Raw genomic sequence first — 12984 nt, 5'->3', positions numbered from 1 at the left:
TGAAATTTTAGTGAGAGATCATCTTATAATGCTACTGTCAATCAAAGCAAGATAAGATGCATAAAAGATTAACATCACATGCAATCAATATAAGTGATATGATATGGCCATCATCATCTTGTGCTTGTGATCTCCATCTCCGAAGCACCATCATGATCACCATCGTCACCGGCGCGACACCTTGATCTCCATCGTAGTATCGTTGTCGTCTCGCCAACTTATTGCTTTTACAACTATCGCTACCGCTTAGTGATAAAGTAAAACAATTACATGGCGATTGCATTGCATACAATAAAGCGACAACCATATGGCTCCTGCCAGTTGCCGATAACTCGGTTACAAAACATGATCATCTCATACAATAAAATATAGCATCATGTCTTGACCATATCACATCACAACATGCCCTGCAAAAACAAGTTAGACGTCCTCTACTTTGTTGTTGCAAGTTTTACGTGGCTGCTATGGGCTTAGCAAGAACCGTTCTTACCTACGCATCAAAACCACAACGATAGTTTGTCAAGTTGGTGTTGTTTTAACCTTCGCAAGGACCGGGCGTAGCCACACTCGGTTCAACTAAAGTGAGAGAGACAGACACCCGCCAGTCACCTTTAAGCAACGAGTGCTCGCAACGGTGAAACCAGTCTCGCGTAAGCGTGCGCGTAATGTCGGTCCGGGCCGCTTCATCTCACAATACCGCTGAACCAAAGTATGACATGCTGGTAAGCAGTATGACTTATATCGCCCACAACTCACTTGTGTTCTACTCGTGCATAGCATCAACGCATAAAACCAGGCTCGGATGCCACTGTAGGGGAACGTAGTAATTTCAAAAAAATTCCTACGCACACGCAAGATCATGGTGATGCATAGCAATGAGAGGGGAGAGTGTTGTCCATGTACCCTCGTAGACCGAAAGCGGAAGCGTTATCACAACGCGGTTGATGTAGTCGTACGTCTTCATGATCCGACCGATCAAGTACCGAACCCACGGCACCTCCGAGTTCAGCACACGTTCAGCTCGATGACGTCCCTCGAACTCCGATCCAGCCGAGTGTTGAGGGAGAGTTTCGTCAGCACGACGGCGTGGTGACGATGATGATGTTCTACCGACGCAGGGCTTCGCCTAAGCTCCGCAACGATATTATCGAGGTGTAATATGGTGGAGAGGGGCACCGCACACGGCTAAAATATCGTATATCAATTGTGTCAAGAGGTGCCCCCTGCCCCCGTATATAAAGGAGCAAGGGGGGAGGCTGGCTGCCCTTGGGGCGCACCAAGGAGAGGGGGGGAGTCCTCCTCCTAGTAGGAGTAGGACTCCCCTTTCCTAGTCCAACTAGGAAGAGAGAGGGGGAAGGAAAGAGAGGGAGAGGGAGAGGGAAAGAGGGGCCACGCCCCCCTCCCCCAGTCCAATTCGGACTCCTCATGGGAGGGGGCGCGCCACCTCTTGGCTGCTGCCCTCTCTCTCCCCTCAGGCCCACTAAGGCCCAATACTTTCCCGGGGGGTTCCGGTAACCCCTCCGGCACTCCGGTTTTATCCGAAACTTCTCCGGAACACTTCCGGTGTCCGAATATAGTCGTCCAATATATCAATCTTTATGTCTCAACCATTTCGAGACTCCTCGTCATGTCCGTGATCAGATCCGGGACTCCGAACAACCTTCGGTACATCAAAACATATAAACTCATAATATAACTGTCATCATAACGTTAAGCGTGCGGACCCTACGGGTTCGAGAACTATGTAGACATGACCGAGACACCTCTCCGGTCAATAACCAATGGCGGAACCTGGATGCTCATATTGGTTCCTACATATTCTACGAAGATCTTTATCGTTCAGACCGCATAACAACATACGTTGTTCCCTTTGTCATCGGTATGTTACTTGCCCGAGATTCGATCGTCGGTATCTCGATACCTAGTTCAATCTCGTTACCGGCAAGTCTTTACTCGTTCCGTAATACATCATCCCGCAACTAACTCATTAGTCACAATGCTTGCAAGGCTTATTGTCGTGGAATTAACACGTCAGATGTCCTAGGTGTAAGGACTTAGTCGTGAGGCCAGCGCATCTATGTAGTAGCTTGAGAGGGGTTGATTGGGATGAGAGACGCAGGGCGGATCAATGCACAAGACAAGGGTTTAGACAGCTTCGGGCCTCGGGAAACATCATCCGGTAACAACCCTACATGCTGTTTGTGGCTAGGTCTCATTATGCTTATGAGAGAGTCGCCGGTAAGCCGGCTCTTTGAGTCTAGCCCTAGAGATTGTTTCTTGTTGCTCGTCCCTCTTTGGGGTGCCCTGCCCCTCCTTATATAAGTCAGAGGGGCGGGTTACATGTGGAGTCCTAGTAGGACTAGGACTAGTCTATCTTCTCTTACAAGTTAATTACAAGTCCGGGTCTTGCTTCCTCGTAAAGGAAATATTCGTCATCCCTTTCCTTTTAATCTAGCCCATCATAACGTGAGCCGGCCTTCTGGGCTTTAGGCCTTGTTGTCCATCTGACCCGCCCGCCGGGTTACTAATGAGTCGCCAAGATCGGCCAGGTTATCTGTGAATCGCCAAGCTCCGGGCGGGTTACTAGTGAGCCGCCAATTCCGGCCGGGTCATACCGCGGGGTATATCCCCGACATTAGCCCCAGTTTAATTTGGATTTATCCATGTTAAACTAATCTGCAATATAAACACAAGAACAAATTTGACAGGTTGTGTTCCGAGTTAAATATTCTTTGTAAGCCGGCACTTGGTCATCCTTAAGTCCTTGTCATCTTCCTTCTTGATATGTATCCATAATCTCATAGCAAATCTCTTTAGCAGATATGTTCAAATTTTGCCAATGCAGAAAATCCAGATACTTCCTTTGAAAATCCGGGTCAACAGGCCAGCTTCAGAGTCAATTTGCTGACATTGTTCTCTTGTTGAGAAATATTGTAAGAGATAATCCACTTGAGTCGGCTTTCAATGCTCTGACTTGACAAAAATATTGGTCTTCAAATATTCAACTTATATTCATCCGGCTTAAAGATATAAAACTTGCCGGTTTATGAGTACCAAAATTGCCGGGTTATAAATAGATGATGCCAAGTCATAATTGTCGCCGACGCCGGTTTATGATTTTTTGCAGAGACCAGGTCAATCTGATTTACTCAAAACTGAGAATTTGAAGATATTTCTCCCTTATATCCATATTACCTGTAGCCCCCAAGGGCCGGTTTAATCAGCATGAATAAGCCGGGACTTATCACCATGGCTTTAAATAAAATCCAGTTGTGTAGCCCCCATGAGTCGGCTATAGTCATAGTAGTGTAGCCGGGTCATCCTAGAATTGTCTTGAATTGTTTGACAGGAGCAATTGGCAGTCCCCAAGGGCCGGCTCATTACGATGTGATGAGTCGGGTCTTCAATGAGGTGAGCAAAAAATGACTTTGCATTAGCCCCCAAGTGCCATGGTGCATGCTGGCAGTGACATGGGACTTGCATATTTGATGTAATCTCAATTTGAATAATGTAGCCCCCAAGTGCCGGGTCGTAAGCCTGCAGCGACTCAGGACTATTCTTTCGATTGTAAAATAAATCATATCCATTGATAAAAATAATAGCCATTGCGCCAAAGCGACTTTGAATACCTCATCAGCTGATAAGTCAATCCGGAGCTTAAATACTCGGCGGCTCTTGGCCGATGGCGATTTAATACGCCTCCATTGTAAGCCGGAATTTGTACAACCCGGCGGCTTATAGCCTTTGAGAAAATCAAGAATTGATAACCCTTTTGAGACACTAATTTCAATCTGGGATATTGAATTTTCACTGCCGGTTTATGTGACCTGTGCAGTAAGGGTGACAACCCAATCTTTGATACGCGCATGATTCCAATGGCGCAATTCAAAACATGCCAGCGGCTTAAAGTCCATAGCCAGGGCCAGTTTAAACATAATCATGTATAAACAATATCATACCTGTGATATTGAATTGTACTGCCGGCTTATGATACATGTGGAGTAAGTGTGATAACCCAATCCTAAGAAGCCAATGCTTCCACTTAGATGATGATTGTCATAAGCCGGCGACTTATCATCGAAAATCAAGCCGGGTTTAAATAGAAACCACTCATATACACTTTAGATGTGTTCAAAAGAGCTTTCAAATAAAATCCCAAAAATTATTTGCAAAAAGAGACTTCAAAAATTTTTAGGCTTCTGATTCGAATACGATCAGAAAACCGTCCCAAAGGGGTTAAGCTAAGATTCGAATACGATCATATAGCCCCCAGTGGCTTTGGCGCTGCCGATCAAGAGGGTACCGACAGCTATGTTCTCTTTGGTTCGAATACGACCTATGTTTGAACAGGAAGCCCCCAAATGACCTTGAGAGTTGTTTAACGACGCTGATTCGAATACGATCCACGTCGGTTCCCAAAGGGGGTTGAGCTATGGTTCAAATATGACCAAGAAACTCCCCAATGAGCTCGGCAGTGTGCCGATCAAAAGGGTATCAACAGCTATGTTCTCTTTGGTTCGAATACGACCTATGTTTGAACAGGAAGCCCCCTAGTGATCATGAGAATATTTAACGACTCCGATTCGAATACGATCAGGGTCACACCAAAAGGGTTAAGCTAAATTCGAATACGATCAGCTCCTGATGGTCATTAAAGCAGGGTACCTATATTTGAGTTGTGCTTTGTAACAGACTCTCTTTGGTCCCTTTAATTTTTCCTGAGAACTCGAACTTTGCGAGAGACAACCTCTTTTTTAAACCGGAAATTTGTAAACCGGATATTAAGAGCTTCAAAGCTTTATAAGATACAAATTTACCTTGAGTCGGACGTTTGAACCGGATTTGAGAGCTTCAAAACCTTGCGGGAGAAAGATATCTCTTGAACCGGATTTTAAACCGGAATCTTTATTTGAACTGGCATTTTTCTGACGGCCTTTAAAGTTTCATCAATATGGTAGCAGCCTCCGGAACCGGGTTATCATTCCCTCCAACGACCCGGGGTTCCCGAGTCATGTCACTGTAGCCACCGAGTCTCCAGATGACTCGAGGAGTTGGCTTGAGATTCTCCATATTTAACCGTGATATAAACCGGCATAACTTGTATATCACTGGTGTTGATAACACGATGTGTATCCACAGAAGGTTGAGGTGACTGCGGCGGGTTATAAATGATCCTGTATGAGCCGTGTCAGCAACTCGGCCAATGGTTCCTTCCAACTGGCTGTTTGAAGTTTAACCAAACTGTAGCGATGGCGACTTGTGTGCATGTCCATTGAGCCATCCAGGTGCAGACGGCGGCTGATAACATATGATAATTTGCCTCCAATTTGTTGGAAGAAAACCGGGCTTCCCAAGTAGTGACCTGCTCATACGCAATACGCAGCTCATGCAGATAGGTGCGGCTCGGTGTGTTGATGTAGACCAGGCCGCGAGAGGCGGACGGAAAAGATGACCTCAGCATCAGAGGCGGCTCAGACAGATGAACCGGCCGTGGTGTTATAAACCGGCGCGGTCGGGCGAGTTAACCACGTCGTTTTGATGTAGTGAACAATTGTCCTGCATCAACAATATTGTAGACCAAGACAAACATAAACTGCTCTTTGACAAAATAATATGTACCAATAAAATATATTTTAGATGGATATCACCTGATGTGCCAGGCCAGAAATAATCCGCCATGAAATTGATGATCGCTAGGTGAAGTTGAAGTCGCTCACGGGTGAACCGGCCACGGCGTGGTAAACCGGTGTGGACGGGTGAGTCGGCCGTGACCTTTGTAAGCCGGCGCGGACAGCGAGTCGGCCACGGCGTTGTAAGCTGGCGCAGACACGTGAACCGGCCACGAGGGCGGACGGGCGAGTCGTCCGTGACATTTGTAAGCCGGCGCGGACACGTGAACCGGCCACGAGGGCGGATGGGTGAGTCGTCCGTGGCGTTGTAAGATGGTGCGGACGGGCGAGTCGGCCGGCGCGTTTGATGTAAACCGGACCGCGATACGCGTGTCCGTGAAGCTGTGCGGCACAACCGAACATGCCTCCGTGGTGTAATACCACCCCTTTTTCTTTTAATAGACATCCTGCATAAAAATATTACAGGCCAGCGTAATTTGTTCTTTTAAAGAATAAAAAGCGTATCAATAAAAAATTGATTGTACAGATTTCACCTGATTCGCCTGGACGATAGATGATCCGTATATAACGTCTATATATATATCCTCCAGTAATTTCAATGGTGATTTAAGCCCTTTCTGGCCGGCTTGTCCATACTGGAATATTTGCATTAATGCTTCTAATGTAACACTAGCCGCACCTTTTCTTTTTCTTTTTTCCTTTTTCTTTGCCGACAGGCTTCAGTCGTGTCCTTTGGACAGTGCCAACACCAGTTGTAGCTCAGTGGCTAACGTCCCTGCCATCCGTCCTTGAAGGTGGTCCAGGGATCAACTCTTGAGTTAAATAGATCTGCAATCATAAAATAGCACGAGCAGACAGCATATGTTTTGTATAATACTAATTTAATACCCAGAGCAATTTAACGAAGACGAGTGCACCTGATTACGTCCGTAGGTAGCGACTTTGAATACTCTGACCGCTTTCTTATGGTTGTTTCTTTTCTTTTTCCTCAGGAGATGAGATGTGGGCCGTGAATACACGCACACGCGATCCTGGTGCTACTGGCTTCTGGCCGATTCGCCGGTGACTACTGACCTCATGCACCAAGGCCACATGCACTGACGCGGGCCCAAAATTGATTTCTTTTCGGATTCGATCGTCTGCCAGGTAACATACGACGGCGTACAAGAGCCGGAGCCAGCGAGGGGCTTGGCGACTTGAAGGTCGAAGCGGACTTGGTGTCGAGGCCAAGGTCGTTGAATCATGGGTAATCCGGCAACAGCAGCGAAACCCATGGGGTGGAAACAGAGGCGCCTCAAGGCCGGGCGGCTCACAAGACTTGAAGCGGGCCGACCGTAGCAGCGACTCGGCACACCGGCGAGGGCGACTTGGAGGCCGCAAGGGTTGCAACGGCTCACAATCCGGCCACAGCAGATGCGGACTCGTTCAGACGGCGACGGCAACTCAGAGGCGGGAGCAAGGCCGTGACCTAGGGGGTCGAGGCACAGCTGCAGTAGGGACGAAAACCGCGGAGATGTCAGAATCCGAGTCTTCCTCCACATCATGGTTGGTTTAATTAATCTGTGTCCGGGTCATCGCTGGTCTGGAGACCCATGTTGATCTGATCCTGTATCTGTAGTAGTCCTTGATCTCTGTGTTGGGATCGGCACACGCCTTGACGTGATGGCTTGATGGATCAATAGATGTAGTGCTCAACAGCCATTGAAGGATTTATAAATATGAAATATAGTACTCTAGTAGGTACTGCCTCCACGTGAGTAGTACTAGTAGATGAACATGCCTTTGGTTTTCACACGATGGGAATATCACAAACATCCACGAATCGATGCCTCGGGACCTGTGGCATGTCCGATCAGCAAAATAAATGTACAGTAGAAACCGTCTCGGCGACTTGATGGTCGATAGTGTTGCAGCGGAAATTAATCAGTTTAGATGGATCGCCTCGTCGCGCATGGCAGTGCACACAGATGCAATCCTAACTCTCATCTTGATCCAATCTTGTATATGACGTCCCGACTATTCGTCAACAACGTGGATCCTTCCATGCCAGCGGCAGAAAATTTCACAGAGACCACATGGAATCTGTTTGCTTGATGTGGAGCTTTCAGTTCCGGCTCTTCATGATCCGGATGATCGCGAACTTCTCGAACCCTAGGAGAGATCCCTCCAAGAACTCATCACCACCGTGCGCCACAGCCCCACGGTGGGCGCCAACTGTCGTGGAATTAACACGTCAGATGTCCTAGGTGTAAGGACTTAGTCGTGAGGCCAGCGCATCTATGTAGTAGCTTGAGAGGGGTTGATAGGGATGAGAGACGCAGGGCGGATCAACGCACAAGACAAGGGTTTAGACAGCTTCGGGCCCCGGGAAACATCATCCGGTAACAACCCTACATGCTGTTTCTGGCTAGGTCTCATTATGCTTATGAGAGAGTCGCCGGTAAGCTGGCTCTTTGAGTCTAGCCCTAGAGATTGTTTCTTGTTTTAACCTTCGCAAGGACCGGGCGTAGCCATACTCGGTTCAACTAAAGTGAGAGAGACAGACACCCGCCAGTCACCTTTAAGCAACGAGTGCTCGCAACGGTGAAACCAGTCTCGCGTAAGCGTGCGCGTAATGTCTGTCCGGGCCGCTTCATCTCACAATACCGCTGAACCAAAGTATGACATGCTAGTAAGCAGTATGACTTATATCGCCCACAACTCACTTGTGTTCTACTCGTGCATATCATCAACGCATAAAACCAGGCTCGGATGCCACTGTAGGGGAACGTAGTAATTTCAAAAAAAATCCTACGCACACGCAAGATCATGGTGATGCGTAGCAACGAGAGGGGAGAGTGTTGTCCATGTACCCTCGTAGACCAAAAGCGGAAGCGTTATCACAACGCGGTTGATGTAGTCGTACGTCTTCATGATCCGACCGATCAAGTACCGAACGCACGGCACCTCCGAGTTCAGCACACGTTCAGCTCGATGACGTCCCTCGAACTCCGATCCAGCCGAGTGTTGAGGGAGAGTTTCGTCAGCACGACGGCGTGGTGACGATGATGATGTTCTACCGACGCAGGGCTTCGCCTAAGCTCCGCAACGATATTATCGAGGTGTAATATGGTGGAGGGGGCACCGCACACGGCTAAAATATCGTATATCAATTGTGTTAAGAGGTGCCCCCTGCCCCCGTATATAAAGGAGCAAGGGGGAGGCTGGCTGCCCTTGGGGCACGCCAAGGAGAGGGGGGGAGTCCTCCTCCTAGTAGGAGTAGGACTCCCCTTTCCTAGTCCAACTAGGAAGAGAGAGGGGGAAGGAAAGAGAGGGAGAGGGAGAGGGAAAGAGGGGCCACGCCCCCCTCCCCTAGTCCAATTCGGACTCCTCATGGGAGGGGGCGCGCCACCTCCTGGCTGCTGCCCTCTCTCTCCCCTCAGGCCCACTAAGGCCCAATACTTTCCCGGGGGGTTCCGGTAACCCCTCCGGCACTCTGGTTTTATCCGAAACTTCTCCGGAACACTTCCGGTGTCCGAATATAGTCGTCCAATATATCAATCTTTATGTGTCGACCATTTCGAGACTCCTCGTCATGTCCGTGATCAGATCCAGGACTCCGAACAACCTTCGGTACATCAAAACATATAAACTCATAATATAACTGTCATCGTAACGTTAAGCGTGCGGACCCTACGGGTTCGAGAACTATGTAGACATGACCGAGACACCTCTCCGGTCAATAACCAATGGCGGAACCTGGATGCTCATATTGGTTCCTACATATTCTACGAAGATCTTTATCGTTCAGACCGCATAACAACATACGTTGTTCCCTTTGTCATCGGTATGTTACTAGCCCGAGATTCGATCGTCGGTATCTCGATACCTAGTTCAATCTCGTTACCGGCAAGTCTCTTTACTCGTTCCGTAATACATCATCCCGCAACTAACTCATTAGTCACAATGCTTGCAAGGCTTATTGTCGTGGAATTAACACGTCAGATGTCCTAGGTGTAAGGACTTAGTCGTGAGGCCAGCGCATCTATGTAGTAGCTTGAGAGGGGTTGATTGGGATGAGAGACGCAGGGCGGATCAATGCACAAGACAAGGGTTTAGACAGCTTCGGGCCCCGGGAAACATCATCCGGTAACAACCCTACATGCTGTTTGTGGCTAGGTCTCATTATGCTTATGAGAGAGTCGCCGGTAAGCCGGCTCTTTGAGTCTAGCCCTAGAGATTGTTTCTTGTTGCTCGTCCCTCTTTGGGGTGCCCTGCCCCTCCTTATATAAGTTAGAGGGGCGGGTTACATGTGGAGTCCTAGTAGTACTAGGACTAGTCTATCTTCTCTTACAAGTTAATTACAAGTCCGGGTCTTGCTTCCTCGTAAAGGAAATATTCGTCATCCCTTTCCTTTTAATCTGGCCCATCATAACGTGAGCCGGCCTTCTGGGCTTTAGGCCTTGTTGACCATCTGACCCGCCCGCCGGGTTACTAATGAGTCGCCAAGATCGGCCAGGTTATCTGTGAATCGCCAAGCTCCGGGCGGGTTACTAGTGAACCGCCAATTTCGGCCAGGTCATACCGCGGGGTATATCCCCGACACTTATAGTGATGTGCATTACCGAGTGGGCCCAAAGATACCTCTCCGATAATCGGAGTGACAAATCCTAATCTCGAAATACGCCAACCCAACAAGTACCTTTGGAGACACCTGTAGAGCACCTTTATAATCACCCAGTTACGTTGTGACGTTTGGTAGCACACAAAGTGTTCCTCCGGTAAACGGGAGTTGCATAATCTCATAGTCATAGGAACATGTATAAGTCATGAAGAAAGCAATAGCAACATACTAAACGATCGAGTGCTAAGCTAACGGAATGGGTCAAGTCAATCACGTCATTCTCCTAATGAGGTGATCTCGTTAATCAAATGACAACTCATGTCTATGGCTAGGAAACATAACCATCTTTGATTAACGAGCTAGTCAAGTAGAGGCATACTAGTGACACACTGTTTGTCTATGTATTCACACATGTATTATGTTTCCGGTAAATACAATTCTAGCATGAATAATAAAAATTTATCATGATATAAGGAAATAAATCATACTTTATTATTGCCTCTAGGGCATATTTCCTTCACCTCGAACCCACGGGTTCCAACTCAACCAACCACGTTGGAACTAGGGCTCGGGAGGCACCTCCATGGTGGCATGGAGATCTTTGTCAAGACCAAGGAATATTCAAGATCAGATGAGGATTAAAAGACAACGGTCCTCGGCAAGATCCTTGGCGAGGAGAGCCACAAGACCCCCGGCAAGATCCTTGCCGGGGACGACAGCGCGCCACGACAAGACCCTTGCCGGGCCACCCAGCAAGGCTCTCACTGAGGGCGTCAGCGGGGCCACTGCCAGGCCCGCGCCAGCCAAGTCTCCACCGCCGTTCGCATGCAGCTGCCAGCCCAACCAGCTGGGAAGGCACCTGCGTGGCAACATGTAGCTTCCAGGCCAACTCATCAAGCGCCTGCGTGGCGGCATGCTGATCTTCGTGAAGACCCTACCACCGCGCCACCTCAGCTGCCTGCCTGCCTACATGGCGCCGCACGCATCACGTGCCAGGGCATGTGTCGAAGCGAGGAGGAGCAGCGACGGACGGGACGGGCCTCGCTCCCGTCCCCGATAAAGCTAGAGGACACCTCAGTGGCGCATTAAATGCGCCTTGTCTTGTAATACGAGCGATAAGCTCGCGGCACTGTAGGCCTTTCCACCTCCTGTGTGCCACTGTGGCAGCCCCTTTCGACTATAAAAGGAGGCCCATGGCGTACTGGAGAAGGATTCGGCTCTTTGGAACCACGCACCCACCATAGCTAGTTCAGGAGCTCAAGAATACCCAATACATCCACCAAAGCAGGACTAGGGATTTACGCATCCTCGCGGCCCGAACCTGGGTAAACGATCCTTGTGCGGATTACTAATCCTGCTCTTCTCGCAACCCGGCGCCCCGGCAACCGTAGTAGGGATTCTTGTGATCCCATAGGTGTCGTTCCACACCGACAGAATAGATCTCCACGAGAATCGTGGAGAACTTTGTATTGAGATCCAAAGAGAGAGAAGAAGCCATCTAGCTAATAACTATGGACCCGAAGGTCTGAGGTAAACTACTCACACGTCATCGGAGAGGCTATGGTGTTGATGTAGAAGCCCTCCATGATCAATGCCCCCTCCGGCGGAGCGCCGAAAAGGCCCCAAGATGGGATCTCATGGGTACAGAAGGCTACGGCGGTGGAATTAGGTTTTTGGCTCTGTATCTGATAGTTTGGGGGTACGTAGGTATATATAGGAGGAAGAAGTACGTCGGTGGAGCAACGTGGGCCCACGAGGGTGGAGGGCGCGCCCAGGGGGGTAGGCGCGCCCCCTACCTCGTGCTCTCCTTGTTGATTTCTTGACGTAGACTCCACGTCCTCTGGATCACGTTTGTTCCAAAAATCACGTTCCCGAAGGTTTCATTCTGTTTGGACTCCGTTTGATATTATTTTTCTGCGAAACACTGAAATAGGCAAAAAAAACAGCAATTTGGGCTGGGCCTCCGGTTAATAGGTTAGTCCCAAAAATGATATAAAAGTGTATAATAAAGCCCATTAACATCCAAAACAGAATATAATATAGCATGGAACAATAAAATTTATAGATACGTTGGAGACGTATCAGTACCCGGCGAGCAAAGCTCAAAAATATATTACTTGGGGGCTCCTTGTTCAACGGACAAGAGTTTTTATGACCCTTGTAATAGGCTTAAAAGCCAGGCTTGGAAGCCAGGTGTATTCACCTAAAAACCCAGGTTATCCTGCCTTTTTAAGTCTTCCACTCCGCCCAGGTAATCCTGGAATGACCCGTCGTACTTTTGACAAGTCAATCTTATATAGACCCTGAACTTGTCAAAGTTAAAACGACGATTGGTTATGTGAGGTCCGGCTTATAAGGTTTGTATGAAGGTTTAACTCAGTGGTTGTGCGGCCCTTGAAAGCACTTGATTTTTAGGCCTGGCAGCCTATGAAAAGCCTTGCTTTTCTTTTGATTTCTATTTGAAATCTTTTGAGGTTTATCCTTTGTGACATGTTAAATATATGGTTGAAAACCAATTAGGCTTATAATGCATTATGGATCATATATGAGGTTAACCGGTGTTTATTAACCCGGCCTGGCTTTAAGACTATAAGTCGCCAGTGTATGATGAGAAATTATCCGGTGTTTATTAAACCCGGTCTGGCTTTGGACGTTAAGTCGCCAGTATATATTGGGATTGCGCCATTGGAATCATGTGCTTATAAATCATTGGATTATATTATTCAAATCTTTAATAGCCAACATGGCTGG

The sequence above is a fragment of the Aegilops tauschii genome, chromosome 1 (genome assembly GCF_002575655.3).
Source record: "Aegilops tauschii subsp. strangulata cultivar AL8/78 chromosome 1, Aet v6.0, whole genome shotgun sequence".
Classification (NCBI taxonomy): Eukaryota; Viridiplantae; Streptophyta; class Magnoliopsida; order Poales; family Poaceae; genus Aegilops; species Aegilops tauschii.
This window is presented reverse-complemented; position numbering follows the sequence as displayed.